Genomic DNA, 18,808 nt, shown 5'->3' with positions numbered 1-18,808 from the left:
AGAAAACTATCGTAGCCACATCCTCTGGAAAGAAGATGCGCTATGAAATTAATGGGCTTGTAACATGTAGCATATCTTTCAGGAAAGCAAGGACTGCTTTGGTCTTAAAAAGCGGTTCTTCACCAAGAAACATAGCTGGATGCAGAGGGACGCAATGGCGGTATGCAGAAGGAAAATGTTTCCTCCTGTCTCTTTCGTCTTCCCGGCACTCCAGGAAGGTGTGGAGGACAGTCAGCCTGTCGCCACATCTACCACAGGTTGAAGGCTCATTACCAGTCAAGAGAAAGTTATTAGTGCCAAAAGTGTGTCCTATTCTTAGCCTAGTGAATAGGACATCTGTTCTTTGTGTTTTCGTAGTTGGGTACCAGAAACCTAACTTCGGCTTAATTAGGTGAAGCTTATTACTCATTACAGTAAAAGCTCGTTAATTCGAAATCGCTTAATTCGAACCGCCGGTTAATTCGAACTGATGCCCGGGTCCCTGCAAAGCCCTATGTATATCAATGGGCCGGAACGCCTTATAATTCGATCGTACCGGTACTCACGTCGGTTAATTCGAACTAGGAGCCGGCAGCCGACATTGCTTCTCGTAAATAGAAGTCGCCTCGTAACGAGTACAATGCATTGAATTTTTTTTTTTTAATATGCACAGCGACGAGAATAAATAAGCCAGCACGCATTTTTGCACGCACGAGGCGAGCCGCCAATTTCCTTGCTGGAGCCTCCGCCGTTGTTGTTGTTGCGACTGAGGGAAGGATGAAAAGGAAAGTGCATGGGCCTGCCGATTGGCTCAGGCCGAGCCATCACCGCTGCCGCGTGCAGATAGAGGAGAATTCAAAGATAAGAGGAAAGAAAGAAAAGAAAAGACGCGCGTCGCAACAACCGCGTACGCCGCAGCGGACGCTGGCAGAAAAAACAGATGCGCTGGAGATGTTGGGCAAGTTGCAGACAATGCTTCTCGAGTCGCGGCGAAGAAAGCGCAAACAAATGCAAATCACCGATTATTTTTCATGTTGATATGCTTCGATCATTATTTTTTTGTTAATAAACATGTTTTTGAAGCATAAATAGTGTCATATTTCATCATTAAGCCTGACGCTCACGTGGGTACATTTATCATTAGTTCCAGGCGCATAAATTGATTGGATATCTTTATTTCCTTTGGTGTTTGGACTCGCATAATTTTAATACCCGCAATCGCCGACCTCAAAGAGTAGTAGTGCGTATTCCTCGATGACGATCCCAGATATGGCTATTTTGGTTTCGGCCCTAGCAGCCAAATGCAATGGCCATTTTTTTTTTTTGCCGCACGCTCGTTAATTCAAACTCCGCTTAATTCGAACAATTTTTCAGTCCCCCACGAGTTCGAATTAACGAGCTTTTACTGTACAGCGTCCCACAAGTGTTGCCAGTGGTTCGCAGTTTGTTTCTTAAAAAAGGCTTCATGTCTGTGGCAGGGACAGCAGCAGAACAAATACCCTACGATGCTATTGATTTGGCGATCTCGTCGGCAAGCACATTTCCCTAGATTCCTCTATGGCCAGGAACCCAGCATTTTATTACATGTCTATGTGATAAATAGATGTTGCATAAGAGCGAGTAGAGTTCATTGAAGACAGGATTTGTATGCTTTTGTAAAGAAATGAGTGTCTTTACAAGACTTAACGAATCTGTGAATATGATTGCTCTGTCAAGTTTTAGTTTCTTTATATGTTTTACCGTAAACAGTACTGCATAGGCTTCTGCAGTGAAGATACTTGACAGGGGGTTCAACACGTCATATTCAGAGAAAGAGGGACCAACAGCAGCGTAGGATACGCCAGCATGCGATTTTGATGCGTCTGTGTTGAATTCGGAGCAGGAGTACTTCGATTGAAGCTCACGAAAATGCATAGCAATTTCAAGCTCAGGAGCGTGCTCTGTGACCTCTACAAAGGATATGTCACATTCTATCACCTGCCACTCCCAAGGCGGTAATAGCTTAGTTGCAGGCATTAGGCTATGTTCGAGTATTGGGACATCCATTTCATTGCTAAGTTCTTTTACACGCAGTGGCAAAGGAAGTCTCATAGGGGGTCTGTTACAAAAAAGCGTTTCACAAGTCAAGTCAACTGTTGTGAAACACGGATGTTCCTTATTAGAGCGCACTTTGAGAAAATAGGTGAAGCTGATATATGTTCTCTGCAAATGGAGTGACCACTCATCTGAGTCTACGTATAGGGTTTCGACAGGGCTTGCTCTGAATGCACCAGTGGCCAGACGGATACCCACACAGTGGAAGGGATCTAGCATCTTTAGCGCGCTTGAGATAGGATTTTAAGTTCATTTTTAAACATTGTGCTTTAAGACATTTTATGTGTGGAATGAAAGTAAGCCTGGAGTCAAGCATAACACCTAGGAATTTGTGTTCTTTGTTCACAGGCATTTGTTGCCCATATATTTCGACAGTGAGATCTGCAGCAAGCCCTTTCTTCCTGGTGAAAAAAACCCAAGAACTATTGTTGGGGTTCACTTGAACCCATTTTCGTCTGCCCACTTACAAACTTTGTTCAAGCACTGTTGTACTTGTCTTTCACAGACTGTTAGGTTGCAGGATTTGAAACCTACTTGTATGCCGTCTACTAGACGGAATAAAAAATAGATGGTGGTAATGCTTTACGAAGCATGTTCATTTTAACGACAAAGAGCATGCAACTCGGTACGCCCCCCTCCCTGGGGTACCGCAGTTTCCTGTATGAATGACAGTGCATTACCCATTTTCACCCGGAATGTACGGTTGTGCAGGTAGCTTTCTATAATGTTTACCATAGTGCCGCGGATTCCCAGTGTCAATAGGTCGCACAGGATTCCGTAGCGCCAAGTTGTATCGTGTGCCTTTTCCAAGTCGAGAAACACAGATAAGAAGGATTGTTTATGTACGAAGGCGTCACGGATGTTTGCTTCGATGCGCACTAAATGGTCAATTGTAGATCATCCTACTCTAAAACCACACTGATAAGGGTCAAGAAATTTATTTAATTCAAGTAAGTATAAAAGTCGACGGTTTATCATTTTTTCAAAAAGTCTGCATATACAACTTGTGAGCGCAATCGGGCGGTAACTTGTTACTAATGTGGGGTCCTTGCCCTGTTTCAGAATCGAAAAGACAAGGGCTTCTTTCCATGCGGTAGGGAGGTACCCCGCAGCCCATATATCGTTAAAAAGTGCTAGCAGAGTAATTTGAGTACCACTGGGGAGGTTTTAATCATGTCATACATGATCCTGTCCGGTTCAGGTGCAGAGCTCTGACATGCAGTCAAAGAGGCTCTCAACTTGGCAATGTTAAAATGCATGTTAAAGGGTTCATTCTGTCTGCATTTGTGGTCGATAGCCTTGTGTTCTGCTACTGGTTTGTGTTTTTGGAAAGCCTTGGAATAATGATCAGAGCTGGAAATGCACTAGAAGTGTTCGCCAAGGGTGTCAGCTTGGTCTTCCAAGCAACTCACTGCACCGCTCACTAGGGGCAACGGATGACTTTCTTGTCCCTTTAGCCTTTTCAGCCCATCCCATACTTTAGCTTCTTGAGTATACGAATTTATACCTCACAGAAACCTCTGCCAGCTTGCCCTGTTTGCCTGTCGTCGCGTCCTTCTTCCCTGTGATTTAACCTGTTTAAATTCTATCAGATTTTCGGCTGTAGGACTTTCACGTAGTTTGCCCCAAGCTTTATTTTGTCTCCTGCAGGCCTCTCTACAACCATCATTCTACCAGAGAACCCGTCTTTTGAATGAAGTGCCTCTTGTTTGAGGAATGAACTTTTCAGCGGTGTCAATGATAAAAGCGGTAAAGTATGAAAGAGCATGATCTATACTAAAATTTTCCATAATATCCCTTGATAAGTGGGTGGATTCCCTAAAACGCTCCCAGTCAGCTGAGGCCAGTTTGCAGCGAGGGAAGTGCGGAGGGAAGTCATGTTGGTTTATGAAGTTCAGCGTTACTGGAAAGTGATCACTTCCGAATGGATTTTTATTTACACACCATTCTAAATCTGCGAAGATAGAAGCAAAGCCAATCACCATGTCTATTGATGAGTATGAATTATGATGTGCATTATATTACGTTGGTTCTTTCTTATTAAAGAGGCATGCACCAGAGGTTAAAAAGAAATTTTCAATGAGTCGACCTCTCACATCGCATCGCGGGTCTCCCCACATCGTGCTATGAGCGTTAAAATCTCCCATGAGTATGTAAGGCTCGGGAAGCTGATCACTGAGATTATAAAAGACCCTTTTTGAGATGATGGCTCGGGGGCATATATATGGCACATACAGTGACCAACTTATTAAACAGAATAGCCTGAACTGACACTGCCTCAAGGGGTGTCTAAAGGGCGGCGTGTCGGCAAGCTACCGCCTTGTCAGCTACTATTGCTACAACGCCGGAGGCATTTGCCTCGTCACGGTATTTTCGGAATATGGTGTAGTTTCGAAGAAAATTTGTGTTGGTAGGTTTGAGATGTGTCTCTTGAACACACAGCAACTTCAGATTGTGTTCGTGTAGTACTTCTCTAATGTCATCGAGGTTATGTAGAAGTCCTCGTACATTCCACTGTAGTATTTTTGTTTCCAATATGATAAATGTGTTTGGTGCTGTGTGTTTAAGAGAGAGATTAGTTCACGGGCCCTTTGCAGGCGCCATGACGTAGGTTTTGTCTTTTTTGGAGCGATTGAGAGAGGCTCGCCATTCCTTTGGCGTTGGTGGCGCCATCTGGCTGGTCGTTGTGTCCATCGCCTCTAGCAAGGCGCTGGACATGCGCTGAGCGCTTCGTTTGAAGTGAAGGCCTCGGGACGTTCGACGAGATCTTTGAGGCCACCTGCCCGGAGGTGGATGGCCCCTTCTGCTGGGGTGGCAGAGTAGCGCTAACTGCCACCGCCACAGGGGCAGATGGCGTAACTGTCGACTCCTTGTGGATCGGACAGCCGCCAGAAGCCGTTGTGTTCAACTTCAGTTAGCTCCAACAGATCATCATCTGAAACTACACCACGTGTGGTATTCATAGTACAGTGCAGGGTTACTGTTACTTGGGTCTTCCCAAATGACACTAGTTTCAGCGGTTTCTCATATTGCTTCTGATCACGGAGCTCCAAGAGGAGATCATCGCTTGCCATCCTCATCGCCTTATAACTGGGACCGATAATCAGTCAAAAAACTTTGATACAAGGAACGGTGAAATGGTGCGAACTGGTTCGTTGGGTTTTTCCAAGTGAACTACTTGGTAATGTGGGAAGTTGTGGACTTGGCGTCTGAAAAACTGAAAGGCATCTTCGGTGCACCCTTGTTTCTGAGGGCGATCAGGGAGTTTAGAAAAAGCATTTTCCATAAGTATTGATGGGGTCTTCGGCAGCGATGACAACGACCTACCATGGAGCCCAACAAGGGGGGACGTGACATAAGTTCCTTCAGGGGAAGCTCTGCCTACACCAGCCGTACATCGCTGCTATAACCAAATACAGCATAACCAAGACTAGCTAGCCACACAAGGTTAACCCTTGCCGCCGGAAACTAGGAAGTGATAAGAAGTGAGGAGAGGACAGGAAAGATTAAAGTGAGAGAGAGAGACGAAGATTGAAGAGGAGGACAGGAAAAAGCGACTGCCGATTTTCCCCCGGGGGGTCAGTCTGGAGGTGCCGTCTGCGTGAAGCAGAGGCCAAAGAGGTGTGTTGCCTCTGCCGGAGGGCCTTAAAGGTCCAAACACCCCGCAATGGCTCAAGCCCCAGGATCTCCCTTTCCCCAGACACGGCTAAGCCGCACACGGCTACACGCGGGAAGGGCCAACCCTCATGTGCTCGGGTATGTGGTGTCGCAATACACCAAACACCTGCTTATGCAGAAGCCCCTGCGGGGGTGGCGGGTAAGAAAACAAAGGTGTTGCGTTACAACAAACCAGAATGCGTCTCCACGAGTAGGATGATGATGATGTATGGGGTTTTATGGCGCAAGGGTCTGGTATGGCCAAAGAGCGCCATGTCCGTGGTAGTGAGTTTGCAGTGTAATTATGATTACTATGAAATTGGTGTGACGTGGCTGTAAAGGGGCCTTAAAATATATGCTCTAAAGTGCGCAAAATCTGTATAATAAAATTATGGTGATGACGTATGACTTGTACTATGAACATTTAGATGCATTTAAAAAGCATGATACGATAGGTAAAATATATCACATTATAAGAAATGCTAGAGCACTACGGCCTCCTTAGAGCCCTTGAAACACAAGGGCCTGGAGGCATGTGCCATGCAAAACAATTATCGCAGTGGCATCCTCTGGAGAGAGGAGGCGCTACGAATGCATGGGACTAATAATATGCAAGACCACATCTCTGAGGAAACCTAGGACTGTGTCTGTATTAAAAAGCAGTTCTGGACCAAGAAACATTGCAGGACGAAGAGGGATGTGCTGTCGGTATGCTAAGGAAAAATGTCTCTTTCTCTCAGATTCGGCTTCCCGACACTCCAGGAAGACGTGGAGTACGGTCAGCCTCTCCCCGTATCTACCACAGGTGGGAGGCTCACTTCCGGTGAGTAGAAAGTTATGGGTGCCAAATGTGTGTCCTATTCTTAGACGACAGAATAGGACATCTGTTCGGCGCAATTTTCTATTCGAGGGCCAGAATCCTAACTGTGGCTTTATCAGGTGGAGCTTATTATCCGTTTCCGCGTCCGACATGTGTTGCCAGTGATCTCGCAGCCTCCTTCGCAAGAAAGGCCTCAGATCTGTGACAGGCACCTCAGCAGTAGGGTTAACAGCTTGCGATGCGATTGACGTGGCCATCTCGTCCGCCAGAACGTTACCCTCAATGCTCCTATGACCAGGCACCCAGCAAATAATGACACGCTGGTTAGATGTGTACGCTTTACACAAGACAGCGTAGAGTTCATTAAGTACAGGATTTTTGTGTGTATAGATTGACATCAACGCCTTCACGACGCTTAGGGAGTCTGTATAAATCGCTGCTTTTGGAAGTTTTGATTTTCTTATATGATTTACGGAAGACAGTACTGCGTAGGCCTTGGCCGTGAAGATACTTGTTTCCAGATGCAGTACACCAGATTCTGAGAAGGGTGGGCCGAAAGCAGCATAGGACACCCCGACATTTGACTTCGAAGGGTCTGTGTAGAACTGGGCGCAGGAGTGCTTGTGCTGGAGTTCTAGAAAATGCATTCGGATTTCCATCTCTGGAGCGTGTTTTGTTACTTCTAAAAAGGATATGTCACATTCTATCAGCTGCCACTCCCAAGGTGGTAACGGCTTGGTTGGATGCATTAGGCAAAGCTCGAGGAGTGGGACATGCATTTCATCACTAAGCTCCCTCACACGAAGTGAGAAAGGCTGTCTTACAGAGGGACGGTTATGGAAAAGTGTAGTACATGTCATATCGTTAACAGTGTTAAAACATGGATGTGATGATGGGAATTATTTTGAACAAATATGTAAGGCTGATGTAAGTTCTCTGTAGGTGGAGGGACCATTCATTTGATTCCGCATATAAGCTTTCAATCGGGCTCGTTCTGAAAGCGTCAGTGGCTACGCGGATACCTAGATGGTGGACAGGACCTAGGATATTCAGTGCGCTCGGAGCGGCAGAGTTATATACGACGGCACCATAATCCCATCGTGATCGGATTAGGCTCTTATAAACATTCATCAGACACTTCCTGCCACTACCCCATGTTGAGTGGGATAGAATTTTAAGTAAATTCATTGTTCTTAGACATTCTTCTTTAAGACATTTAATGTGCTGTATAAAAGTAAGCTTAGAGTCTAGTATAATACCTAGAAATTTATGTTCTTTGTTGATAGGTGTTTGATGTCCACATAGTTGGACACAGGGATCTGGAACCAGGCCTCTCTTTCTAGTAAAAAGAACACAAGAACTTTTGTGTGGGTTGATTTTAAATCCATTTGTGTCTCCCCACTTGGAAAACTTGTTCAAGGCCTGCTGCACCTGTCTTTCGCATACTGTGAGGTTACAGGATTTGAAGCCGATTTGAATGTCGTGTACGTAGATGGAATAAAGAATGGTAGGTGGTAATGAAGCACGAAGCGTGTTCATCTTCACGATAAAGAGCATACAACTAAGCACGCCTCCCTAGGGTACACCTGTTTCTTTCGTGAAAGGTCGCGACAATACGTTGCCGATTTTCACGTGGAGGATGCGATTCGACAAATAGCTTTCAATTATTTTCAACATATTTCCACCGATGCCGATTCCCGACAAGTCTCGCAAGATCCCGTAACGCCATGTTGTGTCATACGCCTTCTCCATGTCAAGGAATATTGATAAGAAAAAGTGTTTATGTAAAAATGCATCACGAATATATCCTTCAATGCGCACAAGATGATCTGTTGTCGACCTGCCATCTATGAAGCCGCACTGATAGGGATCAAGTATATTGTTGAATTCAAGTAAATGTATGAGTCTGCGATTAATCATTTTTTCATAAAGCATGCACAAGCAGCTTGTAAGAGCTATCGGGCCGCCAGGGATGGGTCCTTCCCCTGCTTCAAAACAGGGACCACAATTGCTTCTTTCCATGTGTGTGGAAGGTATCCGGCAGCCCAAATAGTGTTGAAGAATGCGAGTAGTGTAACTTGTGTGTCAGTGTGGATGTTTTTTATCATGTCATACATGACTCGGTCCCGGTGCGGCGCTGTTGCATGAAATCAAGGCAGCTCTTAACTCAGCAACACTGAATGGCCGGTTATACGCTTCGTCGTGCCTGCATTTACGTACAACTGCCTCAAGCTCTTCTACTTCTTTAAATTTAAGGAAAGGTTCAGAATAGTGTATTGAGCTCGACACATGCTCCAAGTGTTCCCCAAGAGAGTCTGCCTGGTCTTGCAAGGTATCCCCTTGGTCGTTCATCAGAGGCAACGGATGGATTTGTTGCCCCTGTAGCTTTCTCAAGCCATTCTAAACGTTTCTCTCCTGCGTGTATAAATTAATGCCGGAGAAGAACTTCACCCTGCTTTCTGCCTTTGACTGGCGCTGTATCCGCCTCCCCAGTGATTTAATTTGTTTAAAGTGAATTAAATTTTCGGCATTAGGCGATCTGCGCAATACGCCCCATGCCTTGTTCTGTCTCTTTCGCGCCTCTCTACAGTCTTCGTTCCACTAGGGAACACGTCTTCTTAAGGAACCACCATTCGTCTGTGGAATAAACTTCTCAGCTAAATCAATAATAAAAGCAGTAAAATATGCAATGGCATCATCTATAGTAAAATTATTTATAAAATCTGGTGATAAATAAGATGTTTCTTTAAAATGCTCCCAATCCGCCGATGCTAATTTCCATCGAGGAATATGCGGAGGGTTCTCATGCAAAGTTGTCAGGTTTAAAATTATGGCGAAGTGGTCGCTTCCATACAATTTATTGATCACGGACCATTCTAGGTGAGACGGGAAGAGAAGAAGAACCAATTGATAAATCTATTGCTGAATGTGTGTTGTGTTGGACACTGTAATACGTCGGCTCCTTCTTGTTAAAAAGGCAGGCATTAGAGGTCAAAAGAAAATTTTCAATTATTCGACCTCTCGTGTCGCATCGTGAATTTCCCCACATCGTGTTGTGGGCATCGAAATCACTCACGAGTATGTAGGGGTCAGGAAGCTTATCAATTAAGTTATGGAAATCGTTTTTTTTTTTTTTTTCAGGTGACAGTTAGGCAGTGTGTATAAAGAGCACACAGTCACCAGCTTGTTAAAAAGGATCGCCCAAACCGATATGGCCTCAAGGGGCATCTGGAGGGCAATCTGTTGACAAGCTACAGATTTTTCCGCAAATATTGCAACACCGCTGGAGGCGTTAGCCTCGTTGCGGTCTTTGCGATATATTATGTACTGACGTAAAAAGTTTGTGTGGGTTTCAGATGTATCTCTTGAACATACAGCAACCTTGGATTATGTTTGTGTAACAGTTCTTTTTTTTTCTTTATTGTTTGTTTCACGGATTCTCTCCGTGTAGGGGGCAGAGGTAAAGGCAAAATGCCTGACAGAGCCTCTGCGCCCCTACAGTTCAAGGCAGCATGACATATCATTCACATACATATTTGCCGAACATATCTTTAACACACAGCACACAGCAACGAAAAGTTCAATTATTCAATACACATGTCTCCAAAGCATTACTTTTGCTTCAACGGTATAGATTTCGAAAAAGCAGTAGGTACATATGCAATAAGTATTACATAACAATAAAATTGGCTTACACCAGAAGTCAACAAAGAAAAAAAAAACCATAGAATCACTTGCTCGAAAATAAATAGCATATACAGTAAGTAGATCAGTACATAGAAACATTTCAGAAAGAAACGAAGGTTTAGACTGATACACAATGTAAATGCCGAAACAATGGCAAACATGATTTACAAGCGCTGAGAAAAATCTGTAACATAACTGAGGTTACATGTGTTATCAGGGATGAGCACAAGTTACTCAAAATGAGAATGCAATGTCACTGCCCACTAATAGGTTTTTACAGTTATTTTTGAAGCTGTGGAAGGATTGTGTGTAAAATACGTTAAAGTAATCACTGTTTAATACATTAATTGTTTGATAATTCAATGTCTGCTTTCCGTAATTAGTTCTTGTGGAGGGCTTTACATAGTGTGGTTTACGTATTGGGTATGAGGTGCAACTATCGACAGGTATTGTGTGCAGCCTATTTTTATATATCCACTGGAGTAGTTTGAAATAATAAACTTGATCTGCTTTAAGCATGCTATATTTAATGAAGAGCGGTTTTGTTCGGAGTCCTCGTTTGTCACCCACATAGTTTTCACACATTTTCAATATTTCCTTTTGTACAATGATTAGTTGTCGTCGAGTGATTTAATGTCATCGAGGTTACGTAAAAGTCCTCGTACATTCCACTGTAATATTTGTGTTTCCATTATGATAATCTGATGGGTGCTGTGTGTTTAAGTGATAAGGATTAATTCACGGGCCTTTTTTAGGCGCCGTGACGGGAGTTTTGTCTCTTTTGGAGCGATCAAGAGTGCCTCGCCGCTCCTTAGGCACTGGTGGCGCCGTCTTGCTGGTGGTTGTGTCCATCGCCTCTAGCGAGGCGCTGGGCACGCGCTCTTTCGAGCACTTTGTTTGGCGTGAAGGCCTCGGTACGTTGGACGAGGCCTTTGAGGTCGCCTGCCCGGAGGTGGATGGCCCCTTCTGCCGGGGTGGCGGAGCAGCGCTAGCTGCAACCGCCAGGGGGGTGGATGGCGTCACTGCCGCCTCACTGGGTGTGGGACGGTTAGCCGCCGGAGACTGTTGTGGCGCTGCCCCCTGACGCGCCACTTTGGCAAATGTGTTCTTAGGCAGGTATGCCACCCGCCTACGTGCCTCTTTAAACAATATGTTTTGTTTCACTTTGATCGTGACAATTTCTTTTTCTTTTTTCCAAGACGGGCATGACCGCGAGTTCGCGGCGTGCTCTCCATCACAGTTTACACAATGCAAAGAGTTCTCGCAAGCTTCAGACGTGTGTTCATGGACACTGCATTTCGCACATGTTTGGCAGCCTCGGCAGCTCTGCGAGCTGTGGCCAAAACATTGGCATTTGAAACATCTCAGGGGATTTGGCACATACGGTCTTAGATGGAGCTTGATGTACCCGGCCTCGATCGACTCGGGCAGGACACTTGAATTGAAGGTGAGTATTAGGTGTTTGGTCGCAATTTCTTTACCATCTCGCCTCATCTTGATTCTTTTGACATTTATAACATTCTGTTCACTGAAGCCCTCCAAGAGTTCAGCCTCAGTGAGCTCCAGCAAATCATCATCCGAGACAACGCCGTGGGTGGTATTCATCGTACGGTGCGGTGTTACTACTACTTTGGTCTCCCCAAATGATACTAGTTTAGGCAGTTTCTCAAATTGTTTCTGATCGCAGAGCTCCAAGAGGAGGTCACCGCTAGCCATCCTCGACGCCTTATAACCTGGGCCAAAAACTTCGGTAAGGGACTTCGACACAAGGAATGGTGAAATTGTTCGCACTGGTTTAGCTGGTTTTTCAGAATGGATGACGTGGAAACGAGGAAAAGATTCTTTTTGCCAACCAAAAAATTGGAATAGTACATCGGTGCGCCATCTTTTCTGAGGGCGATCAGGGAGTGGGGAGAAGGAGCAAGCCATAAAGATATGTGAGATTTCGGCAGTAACGCCAGCCATCCACCGTGGAGTCCTACAAGGGGATGCTGCAGGACCCGTGAAACACGGCCTGCAAATGCCAGCTGTACGTTACCACTATAACCAAATATAAAATAACCTAGGTTGGCTATTCACACAGGTTAACCCTCGCTGCCTGGAAAAATTCGAAGTAAGCGGAAGCTAGGAGAAGACAGGAAAGATGTAAAGCGAGAGAAAGATGAAGGCTAGAAAGAGAGAGAGACGGGAAAAGGCAACTACCGATTTCCCCCGGGTGGGTCAGTCCGGGGGTGCCGTCTGTGTGAAGCAGAGGCCAAAGAGGTGTGTTGCCTCCGTCGGGGGGCCTTAAAGGTCCAAACACCCGGCATCGACTCAACCTCCAGGATCCCCCCTTCCCCAGACACGGCTAAGCCGCGCACGGCTACACGCGGGAGGGTCCAACTCTCGTGTGCTCGGGTACGTGGTGTCGCAACACATCAAACGCCTGCTGACGCAGACGCCTCTGCAGGGGTGGCAGGTAAGAAAACAAAGGTGTCACGTAACAACAAACCAGAATGCGTCTCCACGAGTAGGAGTGCAGCTGAAGTGTTCAACCGGGTGGAGATATGCATGTGTGAACAAGACCGGTCAGACTGTCACTGCAGTAGAATGCGCTGCGAGAGTGAGGGAAAACGGAGACTTGCAATTTCTCCCGTGTTTACCAGCCTCATCTTCAGTGACTAAAAAGCACGCCACGAGCACACAAAGCGGCAGAGCGACGACAGAGGGCCGCGTATGCCTGGCACCATTTTATACCTTCGGCAAGGCCTGAAAGCTTTCCGACAACGATCAAATCAGGTGTGCATTAAGCATTAACAATTGCCAAAGTAGGCGCATCCGTAGGTTTCTTGTGTGTTGTGAAGGTCTTCCTTTGTTCATTGCTTTTCTTTGAAGGCATTTTGTTTGTCCATTTTTAACTTATGATTAACCCTATTGCTGGGTTTCAATGCATTCTCAGTCTCTCAACAAAGGTGGCTTTCTCAGAAAAAGAAAACACAAAAACATTAGGCATTAGGCTGATTCAAAAACGCCCTCAAGGCTGGTTTCCTCATTTGTTAGGTTTCAGGAATCTCAGACGAGGGCTGCAGGCACGATTCTGATAAGATTATGTGAAAAATGTGTGAACTTGGCAGTTCTCATGGTTGGTTGGGTGCTCTCTGTTGGTTGTGCCTTGGGCTGGGCGTGGTTTATTTCCAGAAGGTGTCAACAGGCAGGCCTTGGAACGATCGGCGGAACAAAGTGATAAGCACAGGCTCTACAGGTCTGTTCGAGGCGCTTGGATACTGCAGCCCCTTCAAGATCTCCTGTGGCGGCGGACGGGCTGTTATTATCGACTTGTTGGGTGTGAGAGGCGTTCAGGTGGGTTTCCCCACGTCGACATGATTGCCCTCTTCTCCGAATCGACAACACGCTTTCCCCCGAGCCGACACAAAAGGATGCAAGACAAACTGAAAAGGCAAGAAGGTCCCCTCCCGCTCTCCGAGCTGACACAAAAGGGTGTAGGGCAGACCAAAATGACAACAAGGCACCCCCCTGCCTCGCTCTCCACAAGCTGACTGCGATATCCTGTGTCGGTTTCCAGTTTCAGTTTCGAATCGGTTACGTCAGGCATCAGGACACCACTCTGTGCCAAATGCTGCAAGTACACCTGCTGCATTTCCCCTCGCTGGAATAAAGAGATTCTTTGTCTGGTCCCCGACTTGAGCAGTCCGGCTCTTTGCGGCGCTGCGCACCCCGGCCGTTTAGGCCTCATGCCGTAGGTCCTCTGTCTGGCTGCCCCGTCGAAGCTACTACGAACTGGCGACAAGGATGAACCTGGTCTACTACGAGTACTGGAGCCTGCCCAGACGCCGCTAGTGCTGTACCTGTGCCTTGTCTGGCTGCTGCAGCACATTCTGTCGCCATTCACATACTACAAACTGGTGACAAGGTAAACCGTTTAATCTACTTCCTACGTGCCCTTGCCATTCTACTTCTGCTCCTACTCCTGCTTCCGGCATGCAAGACCGCAACTGCGTCTCCTTTATCAACCGCAACTCCCCCGCCTTTGTTCTCGGTGCCCAGCATGGCGTTCGTACCCTCCATGCCACCTTTCCTGTCGCTACCCAGTACTCCTGCTGCACTGTGGCTCACGTGGAAACGTTACTTTTGCATGTTTCTCGAGGCAACCGGATGCAAGGCACTACAAGTCAAAGGAAGAAGGCCATTTTACTCAGCAGCTTAGGCTTCGAGGGGCAACGTCTCTACTACCACCTCGCATCGCAAACGGACCTGACATCTACTATGCTCGAAGACATTCTTCGCATCTTCGACCAGCATTACGAAGAAAGCGCCAATCCCCTGATGCACCGCATTATCTTCAGGGACAGAAAGCAACTACCCGGGGAAACCTTTCAGGACTTCGTCACCATGTTACAAAGGCTAGCGCCTCCTTTTGCATTCATTCGGCGCTTGGCATGAGTCCCTGCGCGACCAAATCTTGCAGAATCGCGTCAGCAAAAATACGAGCAAGGTTACGCCATGAAGGGTCGTCCCTCACGCTCAAGAAAGCCCAAGAAATCGGATGTAGCATACAGCAAGTTCACAAAGAATTTCAAGTCTTCAACAGCTCGTCTGTTCAGCGCGTCTCGACGCAACGCCAGGATGGCGTCGACAGCCATCACCTTCCTCGCCCAGACGCACAAGATGGTGGTTCCTGCCACCGTTCTCCCTCGACCCCGGCGGCTTCAAGATGGTGCTCAGCGGCATGACGGAAAGTCGCGACCTGGGGAGGACGGCCAACATGGCTTCCAGCATGAACTCTGCGAAGCCAGTCAAGACATCGCAGTCCATTGCTACCGATGTAATTCACCTCACCAGATCGCATCGGATCCAGGCTGTCCGGCCAAGCACGTTTCCTGCCGTGCGTGTGGAAAAGTGGGACATTACGCTTCAGTTTGCCGTTCGAGGAACCGAACGCATCGACAGTCCCCTGCTCGAACGCAGCTTGTTTCCGCTATCACTGATACAGAATCAGCCACTGCAGTTCCGTCGGTGCTTACAATTAAAACTTCGGGCACTGACATTCAAGGGTCTTCGCTCACATGTCAACAAGTGTCAGGAGTTCCAGCTGACCCAAGCGTTCAGTTTACGTCTCTTCCACACAACGCTCCAACAGAGTTCGCCCATCTATTCTCAGGACAATTGGGACTTGTAAAGGGCTTCCTTCACGACGTTCATCTCCAAGCTTCAGTGCAACCAGTCTCAGCGAAACTGCGTCCTCTACCTCTGGTTCTCTGTGAGCAAGTCTCCATTGAGCTGCAACGGCTAGAATCAGCTGATATCATTGAACAAGTCACAGCGTCCGAGTGGATCTCTCAACTCGTCGTGGTTCGAAAGAAAGACAACTCCATTCGACTTTGCGTCGATCTTAATGAACCCAACAAGGCTATCGTCATAGATGCCTTTCCACTGCCGAGGGCTAACGAACTGTTGCATCAACTCGCTGGTGCTACTGTGTTCAGTAGGTTGGACTTACAGTCCCCTTATGATCAGGTTTTATTGTCAGAGAAAAGCAGTGAGCTTACTACTTTCATCACTCATGATGGTCTCTTTCACTTCAAGCATTTGTGTTTCGGATTGGCATCTGCGCCTTCCGCTGTTCAGCGGATAATGTCATCTATTTTAAAAGACTGTCCAGGTACTTTGTGCTGCCTAAGTGATGTTATTATTTGGGGCCGCACACTAGCCGAGCATGATAAAAATCTGCAAACAGCACTTTCCAGAATCTCGGCTGCTGGCATGAAGCTAAATGCAAAGTGTGTATACAGTGTCCTAGAGCTCACTTTTCTTGGACTTAGGTTCAGTGCAAACGGCATTTCGCCGCTGGAAAACAAAGTGAATTGTTGATGCACCGCAGCCAACTGACAAGAAGTCTCTGCATTGATTTGTTGGTCTTATACGCTACTGCGCTAAACTGATCCCGCAGTATGCTGAATTGGTAGAACCGCTCAGGAAACTGCTAAAACAAGGACAACTGTTCGTCTGAGATCAGGATACTGAATACAGCTTCCAGACTATTAAGGAATTGGTTGCATGCGAATTCGGCTCTTACACCAAAAGTGTTAAGGCGTACGTGGACCATCGTCGCGCCACAAAATGCCCTCAATTTTGTCCAGGAGATCTTGTCTGAGTACGTAACTCGAGAACGTCCGATCCTAAATACTTGGGTCCAATTAAGATTTACCGTAAGGTAAGGTAGGTCGCAATAGTTTCACGCTTGAAAATGGCAAACGTTGGAATGCATCCAAATTTATGAAATGCTCTGCACGACAAGATTTTTTTGAAAACTTAACTGAAAAGAGTCACTCCAGTGACTACCCATCCCTTGATGATGGTTTCCCACCTTTTCTTCACGGCCACTCGATGCAAAGCAAGGTGCGGCCAGCTACGTCGCGCCGCGGACAATAAGCGGGCACGTCTCAGCCGAGTTTTCAGTTGTGACCGCTTTTCTTGGCGAGGGTGCCACTGCTCGGGGATGCTTTCGTGACTTCGCACAGGGGATAAGCGGGAGTTGGTTCTCGCGTCAGAACGTGTTTGCCTTGTGCGATATGCATTCATCTCGTGCTTTTTCACGTGCGTGTGTGTGAGCAAGTTTGCTGTGCTTGGTTAAGGCTCTTCAGTTAAGGCTCTTCAGCCAGCCTTGTTCATGCGGCGCGATGCCGCGCAACTGTTGTGCGCTACTCTGCGACACAAATGCCAAAAAGGACCCGAATATGAAATATCACGAGTTCCCCTGGGACTTGGAGCGTCGAGAAGCTGAAAAATATCTCTCGCCAAGGAGTGTCGGGCCACTCTACAGGCTGATAGCAAATATGGACAATGGAGGATTGATGTACCCTAACATGGAAGTTGTTAAGCTTTGCCAGCTGACTTGCATCTTTGTTCAGCGGGTCACGAAGACAGATGAGATTCGAAAAAGCAGCAATCTGTGCCACCTGTTGATATCAGCATTACTTCCACATTTCACACAGTATCGGCAATTAATGTGTGGGGAAAGGACCATGCTCACACTGAGGAGCTTTGCAAAATATTCTTGAGGAAGTTGCTGCGGCGGCCCCTCTTAGCCAACTGGGCTGGGAATGTTAATTCAACAGTGGAGCTACTTTTGAGGTTGTCGCATAAACCTCTCTCAAGGAAGGTTCCCTGTTCGTGCATACCAGCGAATATATTCTTCCTTGCTTATGACAATGCAATAAAAGTATCAAGCTGCTGGTTGAAGCATTTTTTGTACTTTTCTTGGCTGCAACTGAACTTGTAAACTTCCAACAACTTCACCTGTATTGAATTGCTTGTTTCTATTAATGACTTAAGTATGGACACCCGGCATGTAGTCAGATTTTTTTTCTTTTTAACAGGGCCTGAGGTGATTTTGATGCCAAGCAGGCTGGGGATGGGGGAGACGTTAAAAGGAGCGCACTCCTTAGACAAGCTCCAGCATCACTCAATATGCTTCGTCTTGGTGAGAAAGATCTACTGATGATTATTTGCAATGATAAGCATTTTTATTTCATCTACGTTAGTTTGCATTACTTGGGAAACTCGGTGCAAGTTCTCCCTATGTAAACTTTTTACTTTGTGTATATACGTGTTGACGAGAAGTGAATAAAATTACTGATAGATTGCTTCAAGCAGAACCTCTCTATGGATGTGCTTTACCCGGTCGTGCATCGTAAGGGCAACAGTCACGGATAGCATTCAGCCGTATTATATATAGAATAGATTTCCACCCCTGTGACAATCTGTTGGCATTTGTGGCGTTATCAACACTTCTAACGACAACTTAAAATATTTTATCTGCAATTTCCAAATATAAAACGCATCATTTACGCCTTGATTGAAGTGAAGATCACGCGTCTCGAAGCAGCTGTGAAGGCGCTCTCTATCAGCAGCTGTCCTCGAGCAGCGGCGCTGCAGTGGGCGCGCAGGGAACTAGGCCCCAAACGCCGTTCAGGGGCGACGCATCGGGCCGCACCCTGTGCTTTTGCATCAAGCGGCCGTGCTACTGGTATAGGGGATACCTTACATTTCTTGTAGCACAAACGTGCAGTACGCACACCATCACTACAGTACTGACCATCATACAAATTTGTCTTTCATGCCAAAAAAGTTTTTGAACATTACTTGGGTCTTTAGCATTCTCACAGCGGGACTGTCGCAACTTCTTGGAGTGTAAAGTGCTTTATACGCACAATCTTCAATTCATGACAGCCACAGAGCTGTTTCGAGTGAGGCTCAGGGCAAATGAGCCACCCATTAGTGCTGTCCCAGGTGGCACACAGATGTTCGCACTGTCTACTTTTTGTACTCTGTGAACTCTTTTCATGTGTGATCTGTGTGTGCAAGTGTGCATCTCGTCGTCTTCCCAAGATGGGTACCGAAACTCTTCAGAACTGTGGTGCAACCATGTTTATTTTCATTCTTCATGTTGTGTGTTTCTCTTAAAATGGGGAAGCCAAAGATGTCCGCTTAGAAAAAAAAAAGGCTGCGATAGGTACATGTAGCTGAATTTTCTATTGTATAATGATAAATAACATGTCCAAAACTTACATT

The 18,808-nt window shown here is 46.4% G+C and overlaps 1 protein-coding gene across 1 annotated transcript in view; it reads right to left on the bottom strand.

Annotated features, from left to right (window-relative positions):
* LOC135909818 (von Hippel-Lindau disease tumor suppressor-like) overlaps positions 1 to 18,808 on the bottom strand; it is a 48,832-nt gene that overhangs the window by 12,243 nt on the left and 17,781 nt on the right. The window lies entirely within an intron of this gene.

This window comes from Dermacentor albipictus, unplaced genomic scaffold (assembly GCF_038994185.2).
Source record: "Dermacentor albipictus isolate Rhodes 1998 colony unplaced genomic scaffold, USDA_Dalb.pri_finalv2 scaffold_30, whole genome shotgun sequence".
In the NCBI taxonomy this organism is placed as follows: Eukaryota; Metazoa; Arthropoda; class Arachnida; order Ixodida; family Ixodidae; genus Dermacentor; species Dermacentor albipictus.
Note: the sequence above shows the minus strand (reverse complement) of the source record. Positions and strands in the feature narration are given on the sequence as shown.